Genomic DNA, 11,911 nt, shown 5'->3' with positions numbered 1-11,911 from the left:
ACGGAGATTGTTGGCTTGAAGCAAGCTATGGTCACCTTGTAAATCTCAGTCAGGAGGATTAAAATGGGTTATGGAGTTTTAACAAGTAAAAAAGACAAATAAACAGAAAATAAAGATAGAGATACTTATGTAATTCATTGGTGAGAATTTCAGATAAGTGTATGGAGATGCTTTGCTCCTTTTGAATCTCTGCTTTTCTACTGCCTTCATCCAATCTTTCATACTCCTTTCCATGGCAAGCTGTATGTAGGGTTTCACTGGCGTCAATGGCTACCTCCCATCCTCTCAGTGAAAAAGGTCCTCTACGGTTTCCCGCATAGCTAATCAACTGTTGGTTCTCGATCATGTTGGAATAGGATTTACTATCCTTTTGTGTCTGTCACTACGCCCAACACTCGCGAGTTTGAAGCTCGTCACAGTCATCCCTTCCCAGATCCTACTCGGAATACCACAGACAAGTTTTACACTTTTTCGGATCTCAGGAATGACCGCCAATAATTCTAGCTTATACCACGAAGACTCTGATCTCACGAAATGCAAGGCTCGATTGTCAGGCGAGGCAACCATGCGTCATGGACCAGGAATCCAAGAGATACACACTCTAGCTTTCGCAGGTAGAATGGAAGTGTTTGTCAGGCACGCGTTCATAAGTGAGAATGGTAATGTCACGGATCATCACATTCATCAGGTTGAAGTGCAAATGAATATCTTAGAATAAGAATAAGCATGAATTGAATAAAAGAACAATAGTAATTTCATTAATACTCGAGGAACAGCAGAGCTCCACACCTTAATCTATGGTGTGTAGAAACTCCACCGTTGAAAATACATAAGTGATGAAGGTCCAGGCATGGCCGAATGGCCAGCCACCCCAAATATGAAAATATAGTGTACTGAACTCTCTATGATCCGAAGATGAAAATACAATATTAAAAGGTCCTATTTATAATGAAACTAGCTACTAAGGTTTACAGAAATAGGTAAATGATGCAGAAATCCACTTCCGGGCCCACTTGGTGTGTGTTTGGGCTGAGCATTGAGCTTTACACATGTAGAGACTCCTCATGGAGTTAAACGCCAGCTTTGGTGCTAGTTTGGGCATTTAACTCCAACTTTTTTGCCAGTCTTGGCGTTTTGACTTCAAAATAGGGCAGAGAAGGTGCGTTTGAACGCCAGTTTGTGTCATCAAAACTCGGGCAAAGTATAGACTATTATATATATCTGGAAAGCCTTGGATGTCTACTTTCAAACGCAATTAAGAGCGTGCAATTTGAAGTTCCGTAGCTCCAGAAAATCCACTTCGAGTGCAGGGAGGTCAGAATCCAACAGCATCAGTAGTCCTTTGTCAACCTCTGAATCAGATTTGTGCTCAGGTTCCTCAATTTCAGCCAGAAAATACCTGAAATCACAGAAAAACACACAAACTCATAGTAAAGTCCAGAAATTTGAATTATTCATAAAATCTAATAAAAATATCCCAAAAAGTAGCTAGATCTTACTAAAAACTACCTAAAAACAATGCCAAAAAGCGTATAAATTATCCGCTCATCACAACACCAAACTTAAATTGTTGCTTGTCCCCAAGTAACTGAAAACAAAATAGGATAAAAAGAAGAGAATATACAATGAATCCCATAGTATCAATGAAACTTGGTCCTAATTAGATGAGCGGGGCTTGTAGCTTTTTGCTTCTGAACAGTTTTGGCATCTCACTTTTTCCTTTGAAATTCAGAACGATTGGCATCTATAGGAACTTAGAATTTCAGATAGTGTTATTGATTCTCCTAGTTCAGTGCGTTGATTCTTGAACACAGCTACTTTATGAGTCTTGGCCGTGACCCTAAGCACTTTGTTTTCCAGTATTACCACCGGATACATAAATGCCACAGACACATAACCGGGTGAACCTTTTCAGATTGTGACTCAGATTTGCTAAAGTCCCCAGTCAGAGGTGTCCAGAGTTCTTAAGCACACTCTTTTGCTTTGGATCATGACTTTAACCACTCAGTCTCAAGTTTTTCACTTGGACCTGCATGCCACAAGCACATGGTTAAGGACAGCTTGATTAAGCCGCTTAGGCCAGGATTTTATCCCTTTAGGCCCTCCTATCCACTGATGCTCAATGCCTTTGATCCTTTTTACCCTTGCCTTTTGGTTTAAAGGGCTATTGACATTTTCTGCTTGCTTTTTCTTTTTTTTTCTCTCTTTTTTTGCCATTTTTTTTCACTGATTTTTCTTGCTTCAAGAACCAATTTCATGGTTTTTCAGATTATCAACAATATTTCTCTTTGTTCATCATTCTTTCAAGAGCCAACAACTTTAACATTCATAAACAACAAGATCAAAAACATGCACTGTTCAAGCATTCATTCAGAGAACAAAAATTTTGCCACCACATCAAAATAATTTAACTAATTTCAAGATAAAATTTGAAATCCAAGTACTTCTTGTTCTTTTGTAATTTAAGCACATTTTTCATTTAAGAGAGGTGAAGGATTCATTTATTCATGGCTTTAAAGCATAAACACTAGACACTAATGATCATGTAGTAAAGACACAAACATAGATAGAACATACAGCCTAAAAATCAAAAACAGAAAAATAAATAAAGGAGATTAAGGAATGAGTCCACCTTAGTGAGGGTGGCGTCTTCCTCTTGAAGAACCAATGGTGCTCTTGAGCTCCTCTATGTCTCTTCCTTGCCTTTGTTGCTCCATCCCTAGTGATTTTGGTGCTCCCAATAGTTGTGTGGAGGGAAATGTATCCCTTGAGGTATCTCAGGAATTTCTTGATGAGGGAATTTCTCATGCTCTTGTTGAGGTCCAAGAGTGGACTCTCTTGATGTGCAGTCTAATGCTCTACTACTGAGCTATGGACCCTTGAGATGAATCTCTCCATCTCTCGTGACTCAGAGGTGAAGGCAGTTGCCTTCTCTTTCCTCTTTCTAGAGGTTTCTCCGGTCTTAGGTGCCATAAATGGTTATGGAAAAACAAAAAGCAATGCTTTTACCACACCAAACTTAAAATATTTGCTCGTCCTCGAGCAAAAGAAGAAGGAAAGATGTAGAAGAAGAAGAAAGTGGAGGAGATGGAGGGTGTATAGGGTTCAGCCAAGAGGGGAAGAAGATGTTTCTAATGTTTGAAGATGAAGGTGTGAAGGGGGTAGTCATAGGGAGAGTGGCCGAATGGTTTGGGTGGTTTTTTTTTGGGAAGAGTGCTGTAGAAAGGTGAGAAGAGGAGAGAAAGTGAGTTCAGGTTGGTGGGGATCCTGTGGGGTCCACAGATCCTGAAGGGTCAAGGAATTCTTCATCCCTGCTCCAATTGGGTGTTCACAACGCCTTATAGTGCAATTCTAGCATTTAAACGCCAGTTTGCTGCCCTGTTCTGGCGTTTAAACACCAACTTTCCTTCCTGTTCTGGCATCTAAACGCCAGCTTTCCTTCCTGTTCTGGCATATAAACGCCAGTTTGCTGCCCTGCTTTGGCGTGTAAACGCCAGCCTGGTGCCCTGTTCTGGCGTTTAAATGCCCATTATGCTGCCCTTACCGGCGTTTAAACACCAATAAGTCCTTCCTCCAGGGTGTGCTGTTTTCGACTTCTGTTTTATTTTTATGAGTGTCTTTGTGACTTCACATGATCATCAACCTAATCTGAGCAACAAGATGAACCGTCAATTGTCCAAACTTGAACAATCCCCGACAACGGCGCTAAAAACTTGGTGCATGAAATTGTGATCATCAACCATGGCGCCAATAGACTTGGTACGCTCAAACGTGAATCACACTTCGTCACAATTCCGCACAACTAACCAGCAAGTGCACTAGGTCGTCCAAGTAATACCTTACGTGAGTAAGGGTCGATCCCACGGAGATTGTCAACTTGAAGCAAGCTATGGTCACCTTGTAAATCTCAGTCAGGCGGATTGATGAGCGGATAATTTGTACGCTTTTTGGCATTGTTTTTAGTGTGTTTTTTGTATGATCTAGTTAGTTTTTAGTATATTTTTATTAGTTTTTAGTTAAAATTCACTTTTCTGGACTTTACTATGAGTTTGTGTGTTTTTCTGTGATTTCAGGTATTTTCTGGCTGAAATTGAGGGACCTGAGCAAAAATCTGATTTAGAGACTAAAAAGGACTGCAAATGCTGTTGGATTCTGACCTCCCTTCACTCGAAGTGAATTTTCTGGAGCTACAGAAGCCCAATTGGCGCGCTCTCAACGGCGTTGGAAAGTAGACATCCTGGGCTTTCCAGCAATATATAATAGTCCATACTTTGCCCAAGATTTGATGGCCCAAACCGGCGTTCAAAGTCACCCTCAGAATTCCCAGCGTTAAACGCCGGAACTGGCACCAAAATGGGAGTTAAACGCCCAAACTGGCACTAAAGCTGGCGTTTAACTCCAAGAGGAGTCTCTACACGAAAATGCTTCATTGCTCAGCCCAAGCACACACCAAGTGGGCCCGGAAGTGGATTTTTATGTCATTTACTCATCTCTGTAAACCTTAGGCTACTAGTTCTCTATAAGTAGGACCTTTTACTATTGTATTGATATATCTGGGTAGCTACCTTTGTTCTTATGCTATCTTAGATCACTGGGAGGCTGGCCATTCGGCCATGCCTAGACCTTTTTCTTATGTATTTTCAACGGTGGAGTTTCTACACACCATAGATTAAGGTGTGGAGCTCTGCTGTACCTCGAGTATTAATGCAATTACTATTGTTCTTCTATTCAATTCCGCTTGTTCTTGTTCTAAGATATCACTTGTTCTTCAACTTGATGAATGTGATTATCCGTGACACTCATCATCATTCTCACCTATGAACGTGTGACTGACAACCACCTCCGTTCTACCTTCGATTGGGTGAATATCTCTTGGATTCCTGATACACGATGCATGGTTGATCGCCTGACAACCGAGCGCTCGCCTGACAACCGAGCCAGCCATTCCGTGAGATCAGAGTCTTCGTGGTATAGGCTAGAACTGATGGCGGCATTCAAGAGAATCCGGAAGGTCTAACATTGTCTGTGGTATTCTGAGTAGGATTCAATGACTGAATGACTGTGACGTGCTTCAAACTCCTGAGGGCGGGGCGTTAGTGACAGACGCAAAAGAATCACTGGATTCTATTCCGGCCTGATCGAGAACCGACAGATGGATAGCCGTGCCGTGACAGGGTGCGTTGAACATTTCCACTGAGAGGATGGGAGGTAGCCACTGACAACGGTGAAACCCTTGCTTAAGCTTGCCATGGAAAGGAGTAGGAAGGATTGGATGAAGACAGTAGGAAAGCAGAGAGACGGAAGGGACAAGCATCTTCATACGCTTATCTGAAATTCCTACCAATGAATTACATAAGTATCTCTATCTTTATCTTTATGTTTTATTCGTATATCACCATACCCATTTGAGTCTGCCTGACTAAGATTTACAAGGTGACCATAGCTTGCTTCATACCAACAATCTCTGTGGGATCAACCCTTACTCGCGTAAGGTTTATTACTTGGACGACCCAGTACACTTGCTGGTTAGTTGTGCGAAGTTGTGTTTATGCCATGGTATTGAACACCAAGTTTTTGGATTCATCACCGGGGATTATTTGTGTTGTGAAAAGTATTGATCACAATTTCGCGCTACCACGGATTAAAATGGGTTATGGGGTTCTAACAAGTAAAAAAGATAAATAAATAGAAAATAAAGATAGAGATACTTATGTAATTCATTAGTGAGAATTTCAGATAAGTGTATGGAGATGCTTTGCTCCTTTTGAATCTCTGCTTTCTTACTGCCTTCATCCAATCCTTCATACTCCTTTCCATGGCAAGCTGTATGTAGGGTTTCACCGGCGTCAATGACTACCTCCCATCCTCTCAGTGAAAAAGGTCCTCTACAGTTTCCCGCATGGCTAATCAGCTATAGGTTCTCGATCATGTTGGAATAGGATTTACTATCCTTTTGCGTCTGTCACTACGCCCAACACTCACGAGTTTGAAGCTTGTCACAGTCTTCCCTTCCCAGATCCTACTCGAAATACCATAAACAAGGTTTAGACTTTTCCGGATCTCAGGAATGGCCGCCAATAATTCTAGCTTATACCACGAAGACTATGATCTCACGGAATGAAAGGATCGGTTGTTAGGCGAGGCAACCATGTGTCGTGGACCAGGAATCCAAGAGATACCCTCTCTAGCTTTCGCAGGTAGAACGAAAGTGTTTGTCAGGCACGCATTCATAAGTGAGAATGGTGATGAGTGTCACAGATCATCACATTCTTCAGGTTGAAGTGCGAATGAATATCTTAGAATAAGAATAAGCATGAATTGAATAAAAGAATAATAGTAATTGCATTAATACTCGAGGAACAGCAGAGCTCCACACCTTAATCTATGGTGGGTAGAAACTCTACCGTTGAAAATACATAAGTGATGAAGGTCCAGGCATGGCCGAATGGCCAGCCTCCCCAAATATGAAAATATAGTGTACTGAACTCTCTATGATTCGAAGATGAAAATACAATAGTAAAAGGTCCTATTTATAATGAAACTAACTACTAAGGTTTACAGAAATAGGTAAATAATGAAGAAATCCACTTCCAGGCCCACTTGGTGTGTGCTTGGGCTGAGCATTGAGCTTTACACGTATAGAGACTCCTCTTGGAGTTAAACGCCAGCTTTGGTGCCAGTTTGGGCGTTTAACTCCAACTTTTATGCCAGTTTTAGAGAAGGGGCATTTGAACGCCAGTTTGTGTCATCAAACTCGGGCAAAGTATGGACTATTATATGTGGAAAGCTGGATGTCTACTTTCTAACGCAATTGAGAGCGTGCCATTTGGAGTTCCGTAGCTCTAGAAAATTCACTTCGAGTGCAGGGAGGTTAGAATCCAACAGCATCAGCAGTCCTTTGTCAGCCTCTGAATCAGATTTGTGCTCAGGTCCCTCAATTTCAGCCAGAAAATACCTGAAATCATAGAAAAACACACAAACTCAAAGTAAAGTCTAGAAATGTGAATTTTGCATAAAAACTAATAAAAACATCCCAAAAAGTAGCTAGATCCTACTAAAAACTACCTAAAAACAACGCCAAAAAGCGTATAAATTATTCACTCATCAGTTGCTTCTCCACATTCAACAATGGGAGTGCCTTGATCGTGCAAGCTTAGGCAAGATGAGACTATGTTGCCAATGGCTTCTACCATGATAGCCATCTTAGCTCCTAGCTCCTTAAACTTTTTTTCATCCTCCTCTTGTTGCCTTAAGATACGAGATTCAAGATCTCTTAGTTCTAGCATGTGGGCTTCATCAGGATGTGGTGGTGAAAGAGAGGATTCATTGTTTGAGAGAAGAGTATTGTAGTTGGAAGGTGGTTCATATTGGTGAAATTCTTGAGGTGGTGTGTATGGACTTTGTGGTTCATGGGAATATTAGTGTTGGGATGGTGGTGGCTCTAGATATGGTTCATATGGTGGTTGGTGTGGTGGATATGGGTTGGGGTCATATGGAGGTTGATGAGCGGATAATTTGTACGCTTTTTGGCATTGTTTTTAGTATGTTTCTAGTAGGATTTAGTTATTTTTTAGTATATTTTTATTAGTTTTTAGTTAAATTTCACTTTTCTGGACTTTACTATGAGTTTGTGTGATTTTCTGTGATTTCAGGTATTTTCTGGCTGAAATTGAGGGACCTGAGCAAAAATCTGATTCAGAGGCTGAAAAAAACTGCAGATGCTGTTGGATTCTGACCTCCCTGCACTCGAAGTAGATTTTCTAGAGCTACAGAAGCCCAATTGGCGTGCTCTCAACGGCGTTGGAAAGTAGACATCCTGGGCTTTCCAGAAATATATAATAGTTCATACTTTTCCCGAGATTTGATGGCCCAAATCGGCGTTTCAAATCAGCTCAAAACTGCCTGGCGTTAAACGCCGGAACTGGCACAAGAATGGGAGTTAAACGCCCAAACTGGCACAAAAGCTGGCGTTTAACTCCAAGAGAAGTCTCTACACGAAAATGCTTCAATGCTCAGCCCAAGCACACACCAAGTGGGCCGGGAAGTGGATTTTTATGTCATTTACTCATCTCTGTAAACCCTAGGCTACTAGTTCTCTACAAATAGGACCTTTTGCTATTGTATTTTCATCTTTAGGTCCTTTGATCATCTTTAGATCTTTGAATCTTTTGATCACTTTCATGGGGCTGACCTCACGGCCATGCCTAGATCTTGGTTCTTCTGGTTCCCTCTCTGGGACCGAAGCCAATGATCACTTTTGTTCTTATGTATTTTCAACGGTGGAGTTTCTACACACCATAGATTAAGGTGTGGAGCTCTGCTGTACCTCGAGTATTAATGCAATTACTATTGTTCTTCTATTCAGTTCAGCTTGTTCTTATTCTAAGATATTCATTTGCACCCAAGAACATGATGAATGTGATGATTATGTGACACTCATCATCATTCTCACTTATGAACAAGTGCCTGACAACCACCTCTGTTCTACAAGCAAACAAGGCTTGAATGTTTATCTCTTGGATACCTTGATCGGAATCTTCGTGGTATAAGCTAGAATTGATGGCGGCATTCAAGAGAATCCGGAAGGTCTAAACCTTGTTTGTGGTATTCTGAGTAGGATTCAATGATTGAATGACTGTGACGAGCTTCAAACTCCTGAAGGCTGGGCGTTAGTGATAGACGCAAAAGAATCACTGGATTCTATTCCAACCTGATTGAGAACCGACAGATGATTAGCCGTGCCGTGACAGGGTGCGTAGAACATTTTCACTGAGAGGATGGGAGGTAGCCACTGACAACGGTGAAACCCTACATACAGCTTGCCATGGAAAGGAGTAAGAAGGATTGGATGAAGACAGTAGGAAAGCAGAGAGACGGAAGGGACAAAGCATCTCCATTCGCTTATCTGAAATTCTCACCAATGAATTACATAAGTATCTCTATCTCTATGCTTTATTCATATATCATCCATAACCATTTGAGTCTGCCTGACTAAGATTTACAAAGTGACCATAGCTTGCTTCATACCAACAATCTCCGTGGGATCGACCCTTACTCGCGTAAGGTTTATTACTTGGACGACCCAGTGCACTTGCTGGTTAGTTGTGCGAAGTTGTGATAAAGAGTTGAGATTACAATTGTGCGTACCATGTTGATGGCGCCATTGATGATCACAATTTTGTGCACCAAGTTTTTGGCGCCGTTGCCAGGGATTGTTCGAGTTTGGACAACTGACGGTTCATCTTGTTGCTTAGATTAGGTATTTTTTTCAGAATTCTTAAGAATGAATTCTAGAGTTTCATGATGATCTGTTGAAGTATGGCTGGCTGTGAAGCCATGTCTAATTTTATTGGACCGAGGTTTCAACTTATCATCACAAGAGCTTGTTGATTTCTATCAATCTTGCTGTTGGAGCAATGATCTGCTAAGGCTTGGCTGGCCATTGGCCATGTCTAGTATTTTGGACCGGAGCTTTCTTTGAAAGCTTGGCTGGCTATGAAGCCATGTCTAATTCCTGGACCGGAGTCTTAGACTAGCATTGCAATGATTCCTAGAATTCTCATTAAGAATTTTGGTATCTTTATTTTCTTTTCCACTTAATTTTTGAAAAATCCAAAAAAATTTACAAAATCATAAAAACCAAAAATATTTTATGTTTCTTGTTGAGTCTAGAGTCTCATTTTAAGTTTGGTGTCAATTGCATGTTTTTGTTCTTCTTGCATTCATTCATGTGTCTTAAGTGATCTTCAAGATGTTCTTGATGATTTCATTACTCTGATCTTTAAATTTTCTTGACTTGAGTGTTTTGTGTTTCTCATATGCATTCTCATTTTGTTAGTGTCAATGGTATACAAACTGCTAAGTTTGGTGTCTTGCATGCATTGTTATTTGATTTTAGTTACATGTTGATTATTAAAAATCCAAAAAATTTTTAATTTGTGTCTTTTCAAGTCAATAATACAGAGAATTGAAGATTTAGAACATACTGCAGAGGAATTACACAAAAAAAGCTGGGCGTTCAAAATGCCCAGTGAGGAAGACAAACTGGCGTTTAAACGCCAACCAGGGTGCCTGGCTGGGCGTTTAACGCCCAAAAGGGTAGTGCTTTGGGCGTTACGCCAGAATGTGCACCATTCTGGGCGTTTAACGCCAGGATTGCACAAGAGGGAAGATTCTGTTTTCAATTCAATTTTTTTCAAGTTTTCAACATTTTTCAAAATCAAATCTTTTTCAAATCAAATCTTTTCAATCAAATCTTTTTCAAAATCAATTTCTTCCCATTTTCAAAAATACTTGCTATCAATTAATGATTTGATTCAACATTTCAAGTATGTTGCCTTTTCTGTTGAGAAAGGTTTAATGTTTGAATCATATCTTTTCTTGTTAGCCAAGTCATTAATTTTTAAAATCAAATCTTTTTAAATTGTTTTCAAATCATATCTTCTCAATCACATCTTTTTAAAACCATAACTTTTCAATCATATCTTCTTAATCACATCTTTTTCAAAATAGTTTTCAATCATATCTTTTTTATTTCTAATTTCAAAATCTTCAAAAATCACTTGATTTCTTTTCCACTCTTAGTTTTCGAAAATCAATTAGTATTTTTCAAAATGTTTTTAAAATCTTTTTAATTAATTTTCGAAAAATTTCTTCCCCTATTCTAACATCCTTCTATTCATGGACTAACACTATTCCTCAATGCACAATTCGAACTCCATCTTTCCTTGATAAGTTCGAATTTTCTACCTCTTCCTTCTATTTTTTTTTCCTCTGACACCACAAGGAATCTCTATACTGTGACATAGAGGATTCTACATTTTCTTGTTCTCTTCTCTTTCATATGAGCAGGAGCAAAGACAAAAGCATTCTTGTTGAGGCTGATCCTGAACCTGAAATGACCTTGAAGCGAAAGCTAAGAGAAGCTAAAGCACAATTCTCTGTAGAGGACCTAACAGAAATCTTCAAAGAAGAAGAACCCATGGCAGCCGAAAACAACAACAATGCCAACAATGCAAGGAAGGTGCTGGGTGACTTTACTGCACCTACTCCCGACTTCTATGGGAGAAGCATCTCTATCCCTGCCATTGGAGCAAACAACTTTGAGCTTAAGCCTCAATTAGTTTCTCTAATGCAATAGAATTGCAAGTTCCATGGACTTCCATTGGAAGATCCTCATCAGTTTTTAGCTGAATTCTTGCAAATCTGTGACACTGTCAAGACTAATGGGGTTGACCCTGAGGTCTACAGACTTATGCTATTCCCTTTTGCTGTAAGAGACAGAGCTAGGATATGGTTGGACTCACAACCTAAAGAAAGCCTGAACTCTTGGGAAAAGCTAGTCAATGCCTTCTTGGCAAAGTTCTTTCCACCTCAAAAATTGAGTAAGCTTAGAGTGGAAGTCCAAACCTTCAGACAGAAGGAAGGTGAATCCCTCTATGAAGCTTGGGAAAGATACAAATAATTGATCAGAAAGTGTCCATCTAACATGCTTTTTGAATGGAGCATCATAGGTATCTTCTATGATGGTCTGCCTGAACTGTCTAAGATGTCATTGGACAGCTCTGCTGGAGGATCTCTTCATCTGAAGAAGACGCCTACAGAAGCTCAAGAGCTCATTGAAATGGTTGCAAATAACCAATTCATGTACACTTCTGAAAGGAATCCTGTGAACAATGGGACAAATCAGAAGAAAGGAGTTCTTGAGATTGATACTCTGAATGCCATATTGGTTCAGAACAAGATATTGACTCAGCAAGTCAATTTGATTTCTCAAAGTCTGTCTGGAATGCAAAATGCACCAGGCAGTACTAAGGACGCTTCATCTGAAGAAGAAGCTTATGATCCTGAGAACCCTTTCAATGGAAGAGGTGAACTACATGGGAGAACCCTATGGAAACACCTATAATTC

The 11,911-nt window shown here is 40.2% G+C and overlaps 1 non-coding gene across 1 annotated transcript; it reads right to left on the bottom strand.

The window, feature by feature from the left end:
- Window positions 1-11,386: 11,386 nt before the first annotated feature.
- On the bottom strand, window positions 11,387-11,490 carry LOC112804179 (small nucleolar RNA R71). Its single transcript, XR_003202800.1, has one exon. It is a non-coding gene; the product is annotated as a small nucleolar RNA R71 (small nucleolar RNA).
- Window positions 11,491-11,911: the final 421 nt, after the last annotated feature.

Source organism: Arachis hypogaea, chromosome 5, assembly GCF_003086295.3.
Source record: "Arachis hypogaea cultivar Tifrunner chromosome 5, arahy.Tifrunner.gnm2.J5K5, whole genome shotgun sequence".
Taxonomy (NCBI): Eukaryota; Viridiplantae; Streptophyta; class Magnoliopsida; order Fabales; family Fabaceae; genus Arachis; species Arachis hypogaea.
This window is presented reverse-complemented; position numbering and strand designations above follow the sequence as displayed.